The sequence below is a fragment of the Haliaeetus albicilla genome, chromosome 24 (genome assembly GCF_947461875.1).
Source record: "Haliaeetus albicilla chromosome 24, bHalAlb1.1, whole genome shotgun sequence".
NCBI lineage: Eukaryota > Metazoa > Chordata > Aves > Accipitriformes > Accipitridae > Haliaeetus > Haliaeetus albicilla.
The window spans coordinates 21,842,080-21,862,372 of NC_091506.1; the positions used below are offsets into that span (position 1 = coordinate 21,842,080).

Sequence of the window (20,293 nt, forward strand, 5' to 3'; positions counted from 1 at the left end):
GCCAAAGAATAATGAACTGCTCTTTGCTCACCTGAATTTCATTAAGGAAGGAAAATATGGTGACTTTTCCAAATAGAAAAAGAATGGCAAAAGCCCAAGAACCCATATAAAAGAAATGCAATGAAACATGATATTGTTTCTATTTATAGGAATTCTTCTATTAACAAAAATGAAATATGGTAAACCTCAAAAGTTATTACCTATTTTGTAAATTTAGTTAAATAAAATAAGCATTCTTTTACTTTCCCTGTTTTCCTATGGAATAGGCATGGAAGAACACAGTTTCTTAGACACTGAGGTCAATATGTCTTTTTACATCTTTTGTTCCACCAATCAAATGTGAGAATCCTGCTGCATTGAATTATGTTCTTGTCATTGTTCAAAAAGATCTATTAAATTTATAGGACCAAGGGGACTATTATGATAATCTCATATGCAATTTTAGATTTCATGAGCTGATTCTTACTATTTCCAGGTCTGCTAGACTAAAAAAAATTTCTTCTTAAATAAGCCATGGTCAAACTGCCAGCATCACTGTTGTAGTCACATGGTAACACTTGTACTTCCCGACACAACACATGAAAATGTTTTGGCATATTTTTTTGGTTTTTACAGTTGCTTGTGCCTGTTCACAGTGAGTAAATATCAGTACCAGGAGTAATATTTGATAGCAGTAGAGGAGAGGATGAATTTACCATAAAACAAAGCTGCCTCTAGAAAGCTATGAGAGATTTTGGAAATACATGTGCTTTAGTAAAGCCTTTGGTAGTATTTCCCACAGCATTCTCCTGAAGAAACCGGCTGCTCATGGCTTGGATGGGTGTACTCTTTGCTGGGTAAAAAACTGGCTAGGTGGCCAGGCCCAAAGAGTTGTGGTGAATGGAGGTAAAGCCAGCTGGAGGCCGATCACAAGTGGTGTTCCCCAGTGCACCATATTGGGGCCAGTTCTGTTTAATATCTTTATCAACGATCTGGATGAGGGGATCGAGTGCACCCTCAGTAAGTCTGCAGATGACACCAAGTTGGGAGGGAGTGTTGATCTGCTTGAGGGTAGGAAGGTTCTACAGAGGGATCTGGACAGGCTGGATTGATGGGCCAAGGCCAATTGTATGAGGTTCAACAAGGCTCAGTGCCGGGTCCTGTGCTTGGGTCACAACAACCCCATGCAGTGCTACAGGCTTGGGGAAGAGTGGCTGGAAAGCTGCCCGGCAGAGGAAGACCTGGGGGTGTTGGCCGACAGCCGGCTGAATATGAGCCAGCAGTGTGCCCAGGTGGCCAAGAAGGCCAACAGCATCCTGGCCTGTATCAGAAATAGTGTGGCCAGCAGAAGCAGGGAGGTGATTGTTCCCCTGTACACGGCACTGGTGAGGTTGCACCTCGAGTCCTGTGTTCAGTTTTGGGTCCCTCACTACAGGAGAGACATTGAGGTGCTGGAGCATGTTCAGAGAAGGGCAACGAAGCTGGTGAAGAGTCTAGAGCACAAGTCCTGTGAGGAGCAGCTGAGGGAACGGGGGTTGTTTAGCCTGGAGAAAAGGAGGCTCAGGAGGAGACCTTATCGCTCTCTACAACTACCTGAAAGGAGGTTGTGGTGAGGTGGGTGCTGGTCTCTTCTGTCAGGTGGCTGGAGATAGGACGAGAGGAAATGGCCTCAATTTGCACCAGGGGAGGTTTAGATTGGGTACTAGGAAAAATTTCTTTACTGAAGGGTTTTCAAGCATTGGAACAGGCTGCCCAGGGAAGTGGTTGAGTCACCATCCCTGGAGGTATTTAAAAGACGTGTAGATGTGGTGCTTAGGGACATGGTTTAGTGGTGGACTTGGCAGTGTTAGGTTTACAGTTGGACTCAATGATCTTAAGGGTCTTTTCCAAGCTAAATTATTCTATGATTCTAATTGGGAGAACATACTGCAAGTGGCAAAAAACAAACTCAGAACTATTAAAAAAATGCAGCTGTAGGGCAAAAAAACAGCAGAAAAAGAAACAGTGAGGTTTCATTAGTTGTATTTGTGGGAGAACATATGTAGTTTATCTTTTGAAGAGATCTGTATCTTTAGTGCTACTAGCTGGATATGAGAGCTACGTGCTGAGTGCATTACTTTGAGGTATATTTGATCTTAGCTCTCATCTGCCCTAGCTTACTCTGGCTGACTCTGTCTCCAGTTCCAATCTGGGAGAATTATATTGTCTAACCTCTGTATTTCTGACCTGTATTTAGAATAGATGTAATTTACTTTGGGTTGTAAAGCCTTTGCGTATTCACCAGTCCCACAAAGCTCCTGCTGTTAAAATTGAGGGAAGTCAAATGCTGGATTTATTATTAAAATCTGACTCTAACACTTTCTGCAAGGGATGAAGACGTCATGCATCAGTCTATGCCAGTGTCAAGGGTACAGAGACATATTGCTTCCAGAGGAATTAATGGGTAGGACTAATTCAGTCTCTTCATACTAATGGCCAAATCCTCTGTATCACACTGTTTCAGGGAGGGGAGAACATAACCCCAAGAATCAGAATTTCACACCTTCTCATTTAACAGAACTTCTTTACTCACTTTCCTCTTCTTTGAATCATCTATTTTGACTCTGTGAGGGTTCAAAAGGAAATGAAGGAAGACTTCAGTTTCATGCATGAAAAGCAGTCTTTTCCTGGACCTTTGGATCTCAGATCCACAGATATGCATGGGGCTACACGTTAGAGCAGAGCACAAGTACGCCCAGGGGATCTGGCCTTCCTGCGTAAGGAACTCTCTGGTGTGTGCACACAGTAATCCCTCCACTGTACCCATATCATGGCAGCCACTGGCTGTTGTCACTACCCTCACAGTTTGGCAGCCAGCACAGGTTAATGTAGAGCTGACACTGTATAGAATATGCTACATATCAGGGCCTTATGCCTGGTGACAGACAGATAGTTCCTTCTCCTGCCTTCCCAGCTGTGCCCAGAACACAGCTTCTTCCCATGAAGATGCTTAAACTTCTACAAGTCCAACTCCTCCTCAGCAAATTTCTTTCCAGGATCCTGGTCTTTAGGTTTGCAATGACTTAATTAGTTTAGCCTGTGCGAATTCATAGGTTTCTGACTCCCTAAGCCTAATTTTTGTGGTACTTAAAAATCCTAAGACATAGATTTAAAAATCCTAAGACATAGATCTAAAATGAAGAGGTTATTTCAAACCAGTAGGTAAAAATTCTTTGCATTTTATATTATTTAAAAATAATAAAAATCATAACAAGAAAAGGTTGTTATAACATTTGCTGGGGAACTCATGTAAGGATATGCTGATTCTGCTATTTCTATCAAAGCAGAACTCAAATGTGACCCAATGTCCCTGGGAAAGGAGAAATGTGCCTTACAGATCCTGGCTGTAAGGATGAGAATCTGAACAAGAACGAAGAGACAGGGACTCTGCTGTAGACTTTGCCATGTCTTTTTAATTCCTCAGTGCCTCAGTTTCCCAATCTGTACAACACAGGGTTACAAAATTTAGCTGGATCAAGCCTACGGAATGGGATGCGACCATACTAACACAGGCAAAATAGAAATCTCTTCCTTGGGGTTTTCATCTATCTAGTCATATACATTGCAGTAATTTCTAAATTAAGTTCTTGAAAAGACAAAAACTAGTTGATAACAGTAAGGCATTGTCTATCCATTATGCAAATGGCAAAATGAAAGGACCAGAGGACTGGGTAGAACATAAAGTGATTGTGGTTTCACAAGACTAAGCTATTGCACAGAGGGATGCACACAGGGTGTTGTATTATTGTGCAAATAAAAAGGCAAAGAGGGGGGTCTAAGTTGTAATGGAAACAGTGTTTCATGGCCAAGGACTGCTGTGACTCCAGATGTCAGTAGTTTGTTAAACATAATACAAAACAACATAAAATGTAAAAAATGCAACTGGAACAAAAGGTTAGGCTGTCTCTCTCCATGCCTCAGTGAAAAGAATGAAAAGAAAAACAAAGTCACTTGGCAGTCGGGGTTTCTCAAATCTTGCTGGCACTCTGCGATCTCCTCCATTGCCAAAGCAGTTGTATCACTGCACAAGCAGCACCCTACCATTAAGCAAATAGGGTCTTTCTCATCCCACCATGACATAAATAGTCCCCTACCATGGCAAAAGCATCCTTTCATTACCATGCAGCAGCTCGCTGTTTCAAACACAGCATCCCTCTACTGCATTACAACTCCATTACACAACGACATGTCAGCAAACTCTTTCATTAAGTGGCAAGTTTAAGAAAGCATTACTGAACTAAACAAACAGGCCTGCTAGGTGTTCTTTTTTTTAAAGCTTCTCCAACTATCTTTCATCTTCATACTATCCATCAAAGGGTCAGACTGACTTTGTATAACAGCACTGGTAGGGGAACATTATGGATGAACTTGGGTCACTATGTTCAAAGGTCTTACCTGGTGCCTTTGGAGAAAACAGACTGCATGGCCTAACTGTCTGCTTTGCTTTTCCTAGCGCTCATCTGGCGCCACTCTGATCACTCTGTGTAAGAACATTCCTTCCAGGAGAATGAGGGTCATCCCATTTCCATGCTGTTGGACTCAGCTCTTTTAACAGAGCTAATTGTCGACCTAGTTTCCGGTAAAGATACATCAAAGACAGTCTTAGAGATTCTCCCACTAAGAAATCAGGTAATGAGGTGAAAGGAGCAGGACTTAGATTCTCTGCTCTGAAGGATGAGACTTTAAAACTTCAGCTGTATTTCTAAATAGAACAAAATCCTCAAATTTTGAAAATCATATTCTGAATTTAGCTTTTAAAAAATGCCTATTCTCTTCTAATTCAACTAAAAAATAGTAAAAATTCAAAGCAGCAAGTCATTGCAAACTCTGAAATAAAAATCTAGGCAAGCTTTGGAGGAAACGGCAATAAATTTTATTATACCAGCTGCTATTATTGGTAAACAAGTCAGGTTTTGGGGCATGCAGCTCCTGCTTCAGGTCTGAAACAGAAAGAATCTTTGACTCCTTTCCAGATGCATCATCTGGTCTAATAAAAGATATTAAGTCTCCCAGCATGCCTTGCCTTATTCATATGTTTAGGCCTCTTCTGCTACAATAAATAGTAATAATAGGATATTTCTGTAAGAAAATGACATTTCAACAGTGTTAGTACTTCTTTCATCAAAATATCATTCAAGAAAAGTGGGCTGGTTTTGTCGAAGTATCTTTTTCAGCAGGCACAGACTTTCATATTCTATGTAACAATTCAATTTAGCAAAAATTATCAGTATTCCAAAATAATACATAAACATTGGTAAAATGTGATGATAGCTTTCATTTGGGAAAAGCTTAAACAGGCTGGAAAGGGATCAGAAAGAAGAGTAAAATCAGATACAGCAGAGGCACTGCATAGAGCCTAAGATCCTATGGCAGTCACAGCTACAGGACATGGCTGAGACAAATAGTATTATATGAGCCAACTGGCAATTTTTAATTTGTCAACAATGGAACCACCTATAGCTGAATTAAGAGAGTCACATATCTTTGAGCACAATCGAGTCACCAGCTGTGATCAGAGAATGATTGTGCTGCAGTATATCACAGGGAGATCTTTTCAGTTTTCCTTAGAAGTATCCTGCATGAGTGACTGGGTACTTCTAGCACAGGGCTATTTTATTGGGATATGTTGCTACGTACTACATGCAGACAGACATTGGCTTTCCTCACCTGTCACTTGCCTGCTCCTAAAGGTGAAGGGCATCCTTTTTGGACAGTTCTTCCAGTATTTAAGATTTTATGACTAAACATTAAAAACCCCAAATACATAGCGCACTTCCCAGTTTCTGTTGGGGCCCTCTATAATTTAAAAAGGCCTACATTCATTTTTCCTGGGCTCCTAGACAGACACAGCAGAGGTCTCTCTTAAGATTTGTTTGTTCTTGCTGACTTTGTTTTTTGCTCCTGCACTAGCAGCAGTCACCTCTCATACCCAGACATCAAACCCTTCCACACTGCTGCTCTCCACCCTAGCCAGAGACAAGCCTCTTTGCTGAAATTGAGTCTCTTACATGAAACGTTGCAGGACTGTATCAAAGCTAACTATTCTGTTAAATTTTAATACTGCCTATAACCACATTCCAAGGAGCTGCTGTACTTAATCATCCTGGTAGCTAGAGCCTGTTGTGAGAGGCAGACCTGCCCAGAAGTAGCAAAAGAGACTCCTAGCTAAGAGTAAATACCTGTTGCACAGAATAAATCATCATATCACTTCCTATATTATCTTCTTCTCTCCAAGCCAGCTGGTCTGGATGAGCAGGGAGAGCTATAATCCAACTGCCTCTTGCTATTATCCCACTCAACTCTCCATAATACCACAAGGTGGAAGGAGAGCCAGAGCCAGGACATTACTTACCCAAACAGACAGCCAGAGATTGTGTGGAAATATTAAACGCAAAACAGCCTTGACAGCTGAAAGAAGGGATCTCACAGCCAAGCCTATACTCTCCCTGAAGTTTTTGGTCATAAGTTTTGGTCTATTTCCCTCTATGGACCCTCAGTTAGGATGTCTTAGGCATTCCAAAGAAGTCATCAGAGACAAAATCAACAGATCAATAACTCTAGTTCAGTCACCTCCTCCTGTTCATTCCATATAGCATCAAATAATTCTAAGATTAACCTTATGTAGGCAGCAAGTTATTATTGGTGAATGCTGACAGTCTAAGGAAATTGCAAGATAATCAGTTTTTTCCATATAAAAATATGAATGTATATTTTCCTAAAGAACCACAGGACAATACTGACAACAAGAGGCTAGATTTGGAAAAGAAAATGAGCTCTGAAGAGGGTTATTGGTTCTGTTGAAAAAGCATTACTGATCTACTAATAGCAGAGTTTTCTCTCATGAAAAGGCCAGCAGAAAATTAAGACTAGATATTGTTCACCTGATAGTAGATACTAAAACCATGTCTATGTCCCAAAACATTCCATAGTAAAACAGTATCTTCTATGAGTATGTTTGGCTGCTTTGATGTTGGAAAATCGGGGGCAGGAGGGGAGAAATCTTGTCTATCTGATTAAAGAAAATGCTGTTATTCATGTTAGAAGGACACAGACTCAGAACCAACCTTTCTGTGGGAAAATTAGTTCCATCTCTAAGTGAAATTCTGCCAGATTTCTGCATCCATTTCCACTGGCAGAGGACCTTGGTTCTCCTTTCACCGACTGTAACCAATCATATGAAGTGATTCACAAGGATAACATTAAAGTAGCTTTTTCTTCTCTCTCTGGTGAACATCCATCACCCTGTGTCTTATATGCTGTGAGGAACTCCGCCTGCTTTTCCTTTCAGAGTGCAAAGCTTAAATTGTTTTAGCTCCCAAATTTGTTCTTGATCGTTTCAGTTGCCAGTGAGCTTGGAGATGGGTTTACCACTGAAGTTTTCATAGTGACTTTGTATTAGCTGTCTGTTTAATGGTACCATGGGGTTTCTGTTTAATGTTTAACCATAGAATGTCTAATAGGATTTCTAATATCGCATTCCCTAGAGCTTAGAACTGCATTTCCATTCCTAGTAACGTACAGAAAACCAATCCTCTTACTGTAAGTCTTATATTAAAGGGCTCCAGATAGTACCTAGAGTGAAAGGTAACCTTTCATCTGTAATAACCTTGAGAGAAATTATTCACTAAACTTTTCTTTCTTTTAAAATCAAAAACAATGGTGATGCAGGTGGGATTTTTACTAGTTCTGTATTATACTACCTGCTGTTACTCATTCTGTACCTTACAGCTTGGCCTAAGCCCTGTATAGATTCACACTCAGTACCCTCAATACCCACAATGAGCCTTGACACCTCGCTGGTGTGTACAAAATCCACATTCTGCTTGCATGGATCTCTTGAGACTGGAGAGAAACAAAGTCATTTAGACTGACAGCTCAAAAACAGTGTGCTTAGGGAATGTGTCCTTTTGAAAGACAAATATTCCCAAACTTGCCTTGCTTGAAATAAAGCATAGATATTCTCTTTTTTCAAAGGGATTCAGCCCACATTATTGAGAAACAGCTTACTATTTAGATTTAAAGTGGGATTTTGTAATGGATTTGAAATGACAGACTGACTATTAGACCCGTGATTTTATGTTCAAAGAGAAGGGTGAAGCACTGCTAACTTTCTTATCTGTGTGATCTACTCTAGTGAAAACTTCCAAGAGAGAAAGCTACGTAATCTATTTTAAATAATTCCATTAATTTGAATAGTAGATGGCTATCTGGCCTTCTAAGATAGCTTTGAAAAATTCCAATTTTTATTTCAGCATTTAGAATTTATTTTAGTGGAAAATTATTTCATGTATCTCACCAAACCTAAATCAGAATGTCTTCACCACTTCTGCAAGATGCCCTTAGAAACTGTATTTCTCTAGCCTGTTTGTGTTATCTAATTGCATTGCTCTACATTTTCCCAGGAGATGCTAACTAGGGAATGATCTCTCCAGTGAAGCCACACAACGCTGAAGCATCTGAACAAGAAGCATCATTTCCAATACTCAGTGTAATCAGAAGGATCCCATCCTCCTGAATAGGTAAGTGCTTGCATGCTCTTGGGCACTTCTTTGCTTCAGGAATATTGTCAAAGTGCCATGGTCAGGAGAGCTTCCACGCCAAGACATCTTTACAAATGCAATATACAATGTACGACAAATACCAACATGACCTTTACATTATTAAAACATCTTCAGCTGTAAAGCTTATGATTGCTATTGTCTCAAATGACAGTTCCTGTCAGGACTGTATAATTGCTCTTTATTATTATGTCTTGTGATTTTGCTTCTCCTCCTCCACGTATTTTCGTACTACAGTAATGCTAAGTATTTTAATGATCCTGTGCTTTTGCTTACAGCCCTCAGATAAGCATTTCTTACTTGTTTTTTACTGGTACTGTTCTTGCAGTCTGCTGTTCCAGGCGTTTGTTTTGTTTAAAACATTTCTTACCTGCCAGCTTATTTATATCATGCCTCCAAGTGCCAAGACACCTGGAAAGGAATTCACAAACTTCCAACAACCAGTAAAAGCACTATCAACCTTGACAATGTTTTTTTAAGACTACCACCTTCTCACATTTGTTTTTCCATCACACATGCATGCATAAGTGCATCTGTGTGTGCAGCTGCTGAGGTCAGAGAAGGGGAAATAGAAATTTTTTTAACAACTAAATATCTCCAGTTCCAAATTCCTTAACTAAAGACAGCCAATCTATATGATGGCAAAATAAAGGAAGACAAAGCAGCGTATCAACATTGCAGCTGCACTGCTTAGTGGTAATGGAAGCAGCAGGCCAATGTGAATTCACCAACTGACTTAATGGGGACTGCCATTCTTTATCACAGACAGAGTCTCGGATGGACCCAGCCTCAGGACAGTTTTCTCTAGGGAGGGGCATTCAGCAGCCTTAGCGAAAAGCAGGTCATTTCTTTCACCAAATAGTTTCTTTAATGAAACTTAGGGTTTCAGTCCTTAATCTGGGGTGAACTCAGGATATTTTCTACAAAAAAAATTATATATGAAAATAAATGAAAATAGTACTTTGATTTTCCTATCATGAATCCTATTTGACACTTGAAATAGTCTAGTACACAAGAAAAAGCCTAAGCAATGAGCAGAAATATTGGCTGCCTCCCAGTAACTGCTGATATTTGCAAAGGTTTCCACGGCACCTATGTCTCTCACCTTCCTCACCTTCAGGTCCAGAGCTCACAGTTAGTAATGTTAAAAACACTAAGAATTGAAGAGCTCCCTCACTGACACCTCTTACAAATGAGATGGTGACTTGCTACTATATCTGTTTAAGAAACTGCCATCACCTATGTCTTGACAGGCATTTTCTACAGAATAATGCTGGCAGGTAGGAAAGTGTGCCCTTCTGTACAAAAGCTGGTATGTTATCTTAAATGACGTCTTAGTAAGTCTAAGCCCAGAAGTAAAATTAAGACAGCTGCTAGCTACAGTTCATAAATGTGGCAAACCCACCTCAGGACTGTGAATTGTGTCTCTCTGCAGAACATGCATTCCCAACAGGGCAGGAATACTATAGCCACTAATGCACTCTGAATGGTATTCTTTGTCTAATGCTGCCACCTCTGAAGTCAATGAACACTAAAGTCTTATGAACACTAAAATGGAAATTTAGTTAGTACTTGTGCTCTGTGAAAAATCCTTGTCCAAAGCATAAAGGAGAAGTACAGTACTTCTTTAGTCTTCCTCTGATCCTACTTCCTACCAAAAGTAAAGTTAGGTTCCCAGGTTAGCCTCAGAAAAAGGGAAGGCTGGTTCATTTATTTGATTTTAGAGGAGGGTGAATATTAGTTGTCATTATTATGTTATGGGACTGAACTTCTTGACAGCTGGCATTTGACATCATCCATCAGAAACACATTGAACAGTCTTTTTAGAAAGTGGTAATAAACTCCTGCAGACAATAACCAAGAGGAGCAGGTGCTTAACATTATTTAATCTTATCAGAGAGCACATGCATTTGCCAAGTCTTACTTTTATTACTGATGAAGATGGAAACAAGCAGGAGAATGGAGGAAAGTCAACAGAAATTAAGATAACATCAAAACAAGATTTAAAAAGATCCATAATTATTCTGAACTCCAAACGTCACTGGATAGCAGAAGCTAGACACATTATATGTAATATAATTTATGTTCACTTTGAATCTATTCTATGCTGCCACATGAAGCAAGAAGGCATTAGCAGGAACAGCTGTGCTGCCTTCATTCCCTTCACTCATCCTTCCACGGAAATAATTGCAGTTACAAGATCTTTTGGAGCTACAGGTTTGGGTTTACAAGACTTTTGTGTATTCCTGCTCACAGGTAAGGGTACAACTGCAGTATAAGATATACCATGTGTATATATCTGAGGGATAGGATCAATCGCAAACTACTTGACTTTCAAAACCAGAATCACATTGTTCATTTTTATCTTAGTTATCAGACTTCAAACAAACCAATCTCATGAGAATTTTATGCCATCCCATCAAAACTTGAAGAGTTTGGAATCTCAAACATATTTTATGTTCAAGTTATGTGTTCTTTTTCTTTACATGAATAGCTAATTAATGTTATCAGCTTAGGTTTCAATTTATCTCTTACCTACAGGACATTTATTTTATATGTTCTTATCAGAGCAAACCAGAAAAGATCTTTACATTGGCAATCTCTTCAGTATGGTGAAAACACTTCTATTTTCCTACTATAAATAACTTTCAATAAATTGCACTCTGACTTCTTCAAACAATTCCTAATAACTACCTCGAGTCTGAACTTTCGAAAGTCATCAAACAAATGTCCTTCTTTAAGAAAGACATAAATGGATACCCTACAGCCATGTGTCACACAGACTGCAAGCCTTTTTTGCTCTTCTAAAACAACATAGGAAATCTTTCAAAAGAACATAGTAATTTTGGGCGCTCAACTTGAGAGACTAAATAGGGTTTCAGAGCACTGCTGCTCAGCATTTCCTAGAAAACAATCCTTTTTGTTGAGGATAGACACTTGAAATCACAAATCTCTTTTAACAATATTAGCTTGTTTTATATCTCACTAATAAACCCAATTTGTATTACAGCTAGTGTCCCAGTGATGCTTCTCTGGCAAGAATTAGAAGTGCCCATTACTGTGTGAAATTGGTTAGTGGTTTATAAAGAGGAGTAAGTATAGAGTTTTAAGGTGAAATTACATTATGTGCAATGTAACCAAGTGGCCAAGCTGCCAAGCAAGATTGAGCAGTCCCAGTGTCCTCCATGCCACAGGGACTTCTGCAGGATCTGCAGCAGGGCTGCTAGCTGATCTGGCTGTTGGAGAAGTCAGCTAACAAGGTATTTACTAGATTGCCTGAGACCCAGCCAGAGTCATGTGGCAGTGGATAGCTGAGACTGCTGGACAGCAATGCCACTCCTCACCTGTGACAACCTCCTGGATTCTCCTTCCATATGACTCTTAAGATATCTGGTATGTAACCTCTGGCTGCTGTCTATGTAAAGACTGTGCTGGATAGCTCACAGGACCAGGAAAGCTGGCCAGCCTGCAATGTGGTAATTAATAAATATTTAGGCATTTTCCTTGGTATTGTAGGAACATAGTTTGGGGATTATCAAATGAATGTATGAGTGTTAATAACAGCAGAGGAGAATGTCAACCAGCACTGCCTCAGTAAAAAAGCACACCACAACTGCCAGTACTAGCTGACGTGCATGTGAAGAAAGATGAAATGGGTCTGGGAAGAGCTGGCTCCTCTTACATTGTTTATGGTATTAGTCATGATTCAATGTTTTAACCTATTCTAACTATTTTCATGGCTTGTTTATTCCTTAAGATAATTGGTTTCCCCATGCATTCAACTGCTGTGATACCTGCATGAAATCTGTAGTATTAGTAGCACAGTGTTTGAACTCTCTAACACAGGTGTCTTGGCTAGGCGGGTGAGGCTGATGTAGTTGCACTATGGGCACATAATGCAGGTCAGAAGACATACTCAAAATGCTTATGGACGACTACTTCAATAAGGTACGGTTTACACCTTTACTTCTTTCCAGAATCCTACTGGATTAAAAGGATGCTGCTGAGTGGCACTAACTGCCCTGGCAAGGACAAGAAAACTAAAGACTTGGTACACCTGCCTCCATGAAGGAGGGATCAAGAGAAGCCACTGTTTGGTTGTGAGGGACCAGGTTAGAGGTCTTTCTCCAGATCATGAGACTACACGTCTCATGCAGTCTCCCTAGGCAGTCTGCAGAAGAAACACAAAGACTGGTGAGTGCTAAAGAGATACTTTCACTCATTGAAGGAATGACAAGAGGAAACACATTAAGCTGTACTGCATCATTTTCCTTAGAGACTGGCAAAGCCTACCAAGTTCAGCAATGAGCAGTGTACCAAAACAGACTGACAAATACTGGAGCCCCCTGGGTCTGCTTGTCGGTTCCGCTCAAACAAGCTGCCTTGGCTGGTATTTGAGAACTCTCCCTTTTTGAATGAGATTTCTGAGTTATTGGAGAAAGTTGATAGAGTTCCCTTCACCCTGAGCTCCTCACACATCTAGAGGGTATGCAGTGATCCATGTGGGCATAGTCTGTTTCCTAGCACTGGCTATGTGTGTCAGAATTGCACTGCACTGTTGCTATGTGCCCATGCAAAACAACTGGTGATTTCCAGAAGCATTGGACAGAGTTACTGTGCGTGTGTAAGCCAGCTGCATAGCTGTCAGACAGACAGACAGACGGTCCATGTTCCACAAAGTCTGCACAGGCACAGACCCACACATTTTTGTCTGCAAATTTCATTCAAAAGTACTCTTGCCCTAGAGTAAGATACTGGTGCCACTTTAGAAGAATTACTCACACATCTGTACTGGACACTTGCTTCCTTTTTTATACCACTAGCTCGTTCTTGAGTTAGGATGACAAAGTGGCAGGGGGAAGAGAGATTTCCTTTTCCAAATTGCTGCTGCTGCTTTCCCAGCTACTGCTACAGGACTGGAGAGTGTGGTGACCAGGTAATTATAGAGTAAGGATTGAAGAGACTTTTAAAAATTGATTTTCTTAACACACAGAGAAAAACAGTGCTGGCTTCCAACGTGCTTTTAACATTAACTCTTACTGGGATATGTGTACACTATGGTGTTTGTTTTGTTTGAGGTTTTTTCAACATACAAAATTCTTTATTAATAACTTTATATAGACGTTAATAAACCAGCAAAATGTGAGACACTGTGCTAATAGGACCATACAATCACCATCAGTAGAACCCAAGTCAAAACAGGAATACATAATACCTGCTTATTCTCCCAGTGAAAATCAATTCCCTTGTAGGTGCTTAATTGCTTTTCCCCTCTCCCTCCTGTTCCGCCAGCTAAAATTGATTTTAGAACTGCTTTTGCAAGGGCTCTCCCATTTATCAGGTACACATGGCCAATTGAAAAGAACATCAGTAGAACAGTCAGTCTGTTCCTAATATGTTTTGTTGGTGGGCTACAAATATCACATTTGGGGTTAGAGTTAGGTCCTAAAATAAACTGAAACTGAAAATTCATTATGGACGACTTCAATGTCTTTGCAAGGATACAGCTTTGCAAACTTCAGAAGAGGACAAAAAATACTTTAGCATATTTTTGCAAAATGATAGTGTCTCACCCTCTCCCCAGGAAATTAATCAGAGTGTAATCAAAATACATTTCCAGCTGCTGAAGTTCACTTCCTCCCTTGTAGATTTTTCTCACATAAATTGAACCTCAAATTCAAAGTCATGTTAACTGGACAGCTGTTCTCATAAGCTCATGAAGTGGCAGAATCTGCACTTACCTCTATTGTGGTTTCTGTAGTCCTGCTTGATGGGACTTCCTTATACAGAGATCACACATACGTGAGAGAAAAAAAACCCACAACCCCCCTGTAGCTAATATTTACTACAAGTCAAGCAGAAACTTCATAAGTGACAGTGGAATACATACAGTCCTCACTTATTCAGAATTATGACTTTTCCTGGGGTATTCACACCCTGCAAACTGGGATCAATGGAGCTTACCAATCTAAAGTGAGAAAATTCATGACTCGAGATAAAGACAGTTTCATAGGTAAAGCAATAGTTGTGCACACAATCAAAATAAGGAAGTCATTCACTATATGCTATTGGTAGGCAGATGTTTAGCCACTTCCAGGAAAGCAGGGCCTCATCATGCATAACAGTTACTTGGGAAGACAAATGCCATAACCCTAAACATCTTCCACCCCTCTTCCTCCTTTCCTCCAGCTTTTATTCCTGAGCATGAAGTCATATGGCATGGAATATCCCTTCGGTCAGTTGGGGTCGGCTGTCCAAGCTGTGTCCCCTCCCAACTTCTTCGGCACCCCCAGCCTGCTCACTGGCAGGGTAAGAAACAGGAGGTGTGAGAAACAGAAAAGGCCTTGATGCTGTGTAAGTGCTGTTCAGCAATAACTAAAACACCCCTATGTTATCAAAAGTATTTTGGTCTCAAATCCAAAAACCAGCACCATACCAGGTACCATGAAGAAAATTAACTCTATCTCAGCCAAAACCAGTACAGTAAGAAATGAAGAACAATTACAGCTGCAAGGAAAACACAGGGCAGGCAGAATGTAATTACCCAGGTTGGAATATGGCCAGAACACCACAGCTTAAAGTTCTTGCTCTTATGAAAGGAACAACAGAAACTACTTGCACCACAGCAGCCAGGCTCTCTGGTTTTGCTTTATCTGAACTACAACACCTCCCATGGCACTGTTTCTAGCACTGTAGTAGCCACAGGCTGGTATTGCTCCTGGTGAACTGGTCCCCATTGCCTTTTGATGCTTATTGCCTCAGGTATGAAGACTGAGGAAAGAGCCAAATCGATTCAGAGACAAAAACAAAACCGTATAGGTAATTTAAAGGGACACACTGTCAAACTGCAAAGCACAGCACCATTGAAACAGGTGGCTGCTGAGAATCAGGATTCTTCAGGTGACTTTAAAAGTTATTTGAGCATCCTACTGGAGGACAAAGCACACTAGAGTAATAAAAAGAAGCATCAAAATATTGAAAATCTGCACTATTGAGCTAGAACTAACTAATTTGTCTAGCTATACTGAACAGGCATCACAAACACACCACTGAATATAGTGACAGTGCCAGAAGAAAGTGCAAAATGCTGGTAGGCACTAAGTCCATTAAATGGCTCTGCATACTAAAAACACAGTTAAGATTTTAATATTTGTAATTTTTTAACTGATGTTAAAGCCTGATACATGGATGAGGGTATCCTAACTCCAGAAATAGTATACCCAATTACCAGAAGAAGATGGCAGAACTTCCACTGTGGAAGATTTTGTCCTGATAATTCAAATTTAAAGCCTGAATTAAATCACTGACAGTTTTTAATATCTTTCAAAAGATATATTTGTATGTTTGTTTTTTAACTGTGAATATTTTTATCATTCATATGAATGTCTAGTATTGCTTTGAATGTTACTCAGTTCTTCACCTCAACAAGTTCACACAGCACAGCATATGTGTTCTCTGGTGAAAAAAAGATGGCCCTTTCACAGATTTGAGGACTTCCTTTCCAAAGTTCTGTTTAAAACCTTCTGATAGGAGTGATTATGTTAAGTTAGTAGCTTGTTAGAAGATAAGTGGGGGATGATATTACCTTGAAGCAGTCTTTCTTTCTGGAGAAAGATCGAAGTTTTGTTTTGCTGAATGACACAGAACTCAACAGAGACTCCATTTCTTGTTCTGCTTTCAGCTATCTTGCACTTTATAGAATGTCTCCTTTGAGCTGGTAACAGAAATGTTCCTTCTTGCTTCTCTTATTTACACAGCTCCCCCAAATAGTGCCATAGTCCCTTGAATTTAGTTCCTAGAAAATCCCCTTTGGCTCAGAAAATCAGGACCTATGCATAGATATGTACTTGGTGATACTCCCCTTCTTTCAGCAAACTAGCTTGAAACAGAAACTCTTATATTTACCCTCAAAGATTATAAGCTTTTGCATCACCTGTCTTACTGTATCTTAAAAAAAAAAAAAAAAAAAAAAGATGATGCATTGAGAGAACAACTTGATTTCTTTTCTGTAGTGATGTCTAACTTCTTGAGGTGTGAAATCTGGAGGCAGATTTGTCAGGTAATAGTCATTCATTGGACAAATACTACCTTCATCTTCAAGGTACACTATAAACTGAGGGCTTGGATATACAGAAGTGTTACAAGAATGAGAAGAGGTTTACTTTCCTCTCATAGGGAAGAATCCTTCCTCTCAGAGGGAAGTATAATGTTGCTACTTGCCCCCTTTAAACCTATTTAAGAGCATGTGAAGGATGGATCTTGTGTTTATACAGTCATCCTTCCAGGGTTTAATTCTCCTTTTTATGAGCAAGAAACCAAACCTCATTCACACTAAGCAGTATACATATACAAAGCCTAAGATTCTGCTCAGCAAGTCATATTGCCTCAATGCACCAAGATACCTCTTGCACAAACAGGAGAAACACGCTGATGAGGTTCAATTAAGTGGTATAAAAGAACTCACTCAACTAACTTAGTGCATTTCTAAGCGCATTTCCCACAGACAAGATCCAGTAACCCCCAAAGAGTGCAATGATCAATGAATTGAGTACAAAGTCCTTTGGATTTCTCAAGTTCTAAAAATCTGAAACAATCAATTCTGAAAGATTTTTTGAAAAAGAGAAAAAATATTATTTGCTATAGACTAGAATGGTATGCACAAGCTCAGTTCCTGGTACAAGTGCCCTGCAATCAGAAAACTATGTATTTCAAGCAGTGTGTTTTGTGTGCCTCTACAGAGAAGAATGGTATAAGGTCTCACTAATTCCTTTGTGCTATTTGCTGATAACTTAAGAAGCCATTTGAAGGTGAAAAAACCCTATAAGGAACTGCTCTTTTCTTTGCATGACATACAGGAGTGAGTTCACCCTGTGCTCCATCCATACAGTCTGTGAACTAGCTTCTCTCTTCAGGACTTGTGGTGTTGCAGGCAGCACAGTGGTACTGGGGCCATGTGAAAATATTGCCATATAACAAGGCTACGTGAGATAATGTGTTTCTGTGTGAGAATATGTCTTCCTAGACAGCAAGGTGCTGCTCTTTCCAGAAAAGCACCCAACACACTGTTCTGGTAGGAAGAAAAAAACCATGGCTAGTCCCAGCTTAATTTGACATGGTTTGCAGTATGAAAATAATGTTCATTGCATTTTAAATATAATCTCTTTAGCTAGCACCAGTAAACTGTAAAGACCAGTCTTAATGCTAGAATCCCTGATGGTTTGAAGCACAGTGTGTTGAAGAAGGAAATTTTGAAAACTTTTTTGGATAACAGGAAATGTTGGCACTGCCACCACCTTCACAGCTATTGTCCCTGATGAAACTGGCTTTTGCTACTTCCTCAGCCATACAACGCCCCTCTATAGTCTCTTTTCTCCTTCAGTTGAATGCTGTGATGAGAGGCTCAAATCTTTTGTCCCTGCTATACTTAGCATCTGTCCTTGTATGCAATAGTTTTCTTTCCCTTCCAGATGTTATCAAAGTCCAATAACTGCTCTTGAGAGCCAAGACAGATGTAAGCTATTTTTTAAAACACAATTCAAGCCAACTTTCTTTCTTTGAGATGTAAAAATATAACGAAACATTATGAATGCCTTTTAATGCTATAGAAATGCAAAAATAAGTGCTATAATAATCATTAGATTATTTATCATCATCTGTCAGGGCCAAACCCTAGCTCTAATAGCAATCACCATGGCTAGGCTCCAACGCAATTATTATCAGGGACCTGCTCCAAAGACCATTGTCAAAGTCAGTGAGAAACTTTTTCCCGCTGAGTTCAGGCTACTTTGGATCAGGCTCCAAACTGCCTAAGCCTGCAGAAGCTGCCTTCAGCCGTCCCAAAGCCAACATTCACAACACAGAGGTTGCTGTTGGTGGAGATGCTTCAAGACAGCAATTTCTACAGCACTGCCTGGGCAAATTTGGCCAGCCAACTTTAAAAAATAGCTAAGTATTTTCCTTTGTTACCTCTGGTTGCTGTATCCCTTACTGTCACCTTAACAGTTGAGGTGATGCTGATCAGTCTCAGTATTGTCGTTTGTGCTTGAGGATCCTTCAAACAGACAGTGACTATTAGTTGCCCTGGCAGATCAGAAATGCATTGCAGCTTCGACAGCAACTTACGAAAAAATGGCAGCAAGACCTTTTATTTTCCCAGCTTCTCTACTTCATGCTTGAATAAGATAGGGCATAAGGAGCACAAGTTAAATTGTAACAGCTAAAAACTTCCAAATCAAAACCAAGTTTGCCAAAGCAATATAAAGTTTTCATTGCTGTTTGACTCTGTGAAAAGGGAGATATGGGTAGCCTTAGTAGTGACACACATTCCTGCCAGTTTTAATCAACAGATAATTAATAGCAAATTATAATCATAATAGCATATTTCATCCCAAAGGCTCCATGAGCTCTTGATAAAAAGTTGGCCAAATGCTGTACTTAATTATACTCATGAAATCGAGTTCAAATGAGGGTCAATGTCCTTTAACCTCTGCAATGCAGCCACTTCCAAGAAGGAACATAGCACCTGGTCATCAGAACACACTGCTCTGTGCAATGAGAAAGGGCAAGAAGTAAAGACTCTGAAAAAGTCAACTGAAACACTGGGGAATACTTAGCAGTTATTACTCAGATAGGAACTGGGTGAGGGAAATTGAGTTAGTCTTATGTTAGCTAGTACAGAGAGAATGCTATGGGATCTTGCATCAAAAATGCTAGCCAGAACCTTAAGATTCAGCTGATCCATTTCCAACACTCCATAGAAGCATCCTTCTGCTCAGTAAGTAATGTCACACTGTGCAGCACCTGTGTGATTACATTTCTTATCCAAGTCCTGGCTAGCCATAACCTTGCTAAGCTTTTGAGATCTGATGACTTAAAACCAAAAGGGTAATGACCACAAGCCTTGACAATTTAGCAAATTATTGGCAACAAAGGCTACTGCAGGATATGGTGCTTGAATATGGTACATTACTCGGTGCACGATCTTTATTTGCTGAGAGTTAGTTCCTATCTGATATCTAACTATCAAAAGCTACAATATTAAAAAAAAAAAAAAGACACCCATCCCGCCCCCCCCCCCCCCCCCCCAAACAACCAACACTGACCATGGGGATGTATTTTCCTTTTGGCAAAAAAAACAGCAGTATAAATGCTACCTTTTGGAAAGATTACACTCTGGAATTGTTTAAGCAGTTGACAAATAGAATGATCAGAGCAACAGTCTGTTTATTGTGTCATCTAGAATAGCATTAAAATTACTGCACTGTAGCTTGTAAGGTTTAGCAGTATTAAAACTGGTGCAAATACAGTGACAGCAATAGTTCTTAAACCTGCCAAAACAAGTACTGAGTTGTTCTGTACTTATCAGTGCAACTGCCTTCTTCCTTCAGGCCTGCAGAGAACAGCTTCCAGTTTACGCTCAGTTTCAGTTTCCTCAACTGAAGTAGCATGTTTAGGGCTTCAGCCCTCAAACCCCTAATATCACCTTTCTTAGATTGCTAAAACAGTGCCTCAGTAATATTTGTCGCCAAATGCACACTGTTACACTCTCCAGATTAGCCAGGTTACACTAAATTCCTGGAAGTGACAGTTTCCCACTGGCAAGCTTGTCCCACATGTAAATCTTGGGTCTCTTCTCAGAACCGACTAGAGAGTGGGACACTCCAGACTTACACCCTTCTTTCTCCCAGAGATGCCTACAGCACAAGGAGCCAAGCCCA

At 40.0% G+C, this 20,293-nt stretch overlaps 1 long non-coding RNA gene across 1 annotated transcript; it reads left to right on the plus strand.

The window, feature by feature from the left end:
- Positions 1 to 12,581: 12,581 nt before the first annotated feature.
- Positions 12,582 to 18,818, plus strand: LOC138681815 (uncharacterized). Its single transcript, XR_011322010.1, has 3 exons — positions 12,582 to 12,770; positions 13,479 to 13,523; positions 18,664 to 18,818. It is a non-coding gene; the product is annotated as an uncharacterized lncRNA (long non-coding RNA).
- The last annotated feature ends 1,475 nt before the right edge of the window (positions 18,819 to 20,293 follow it).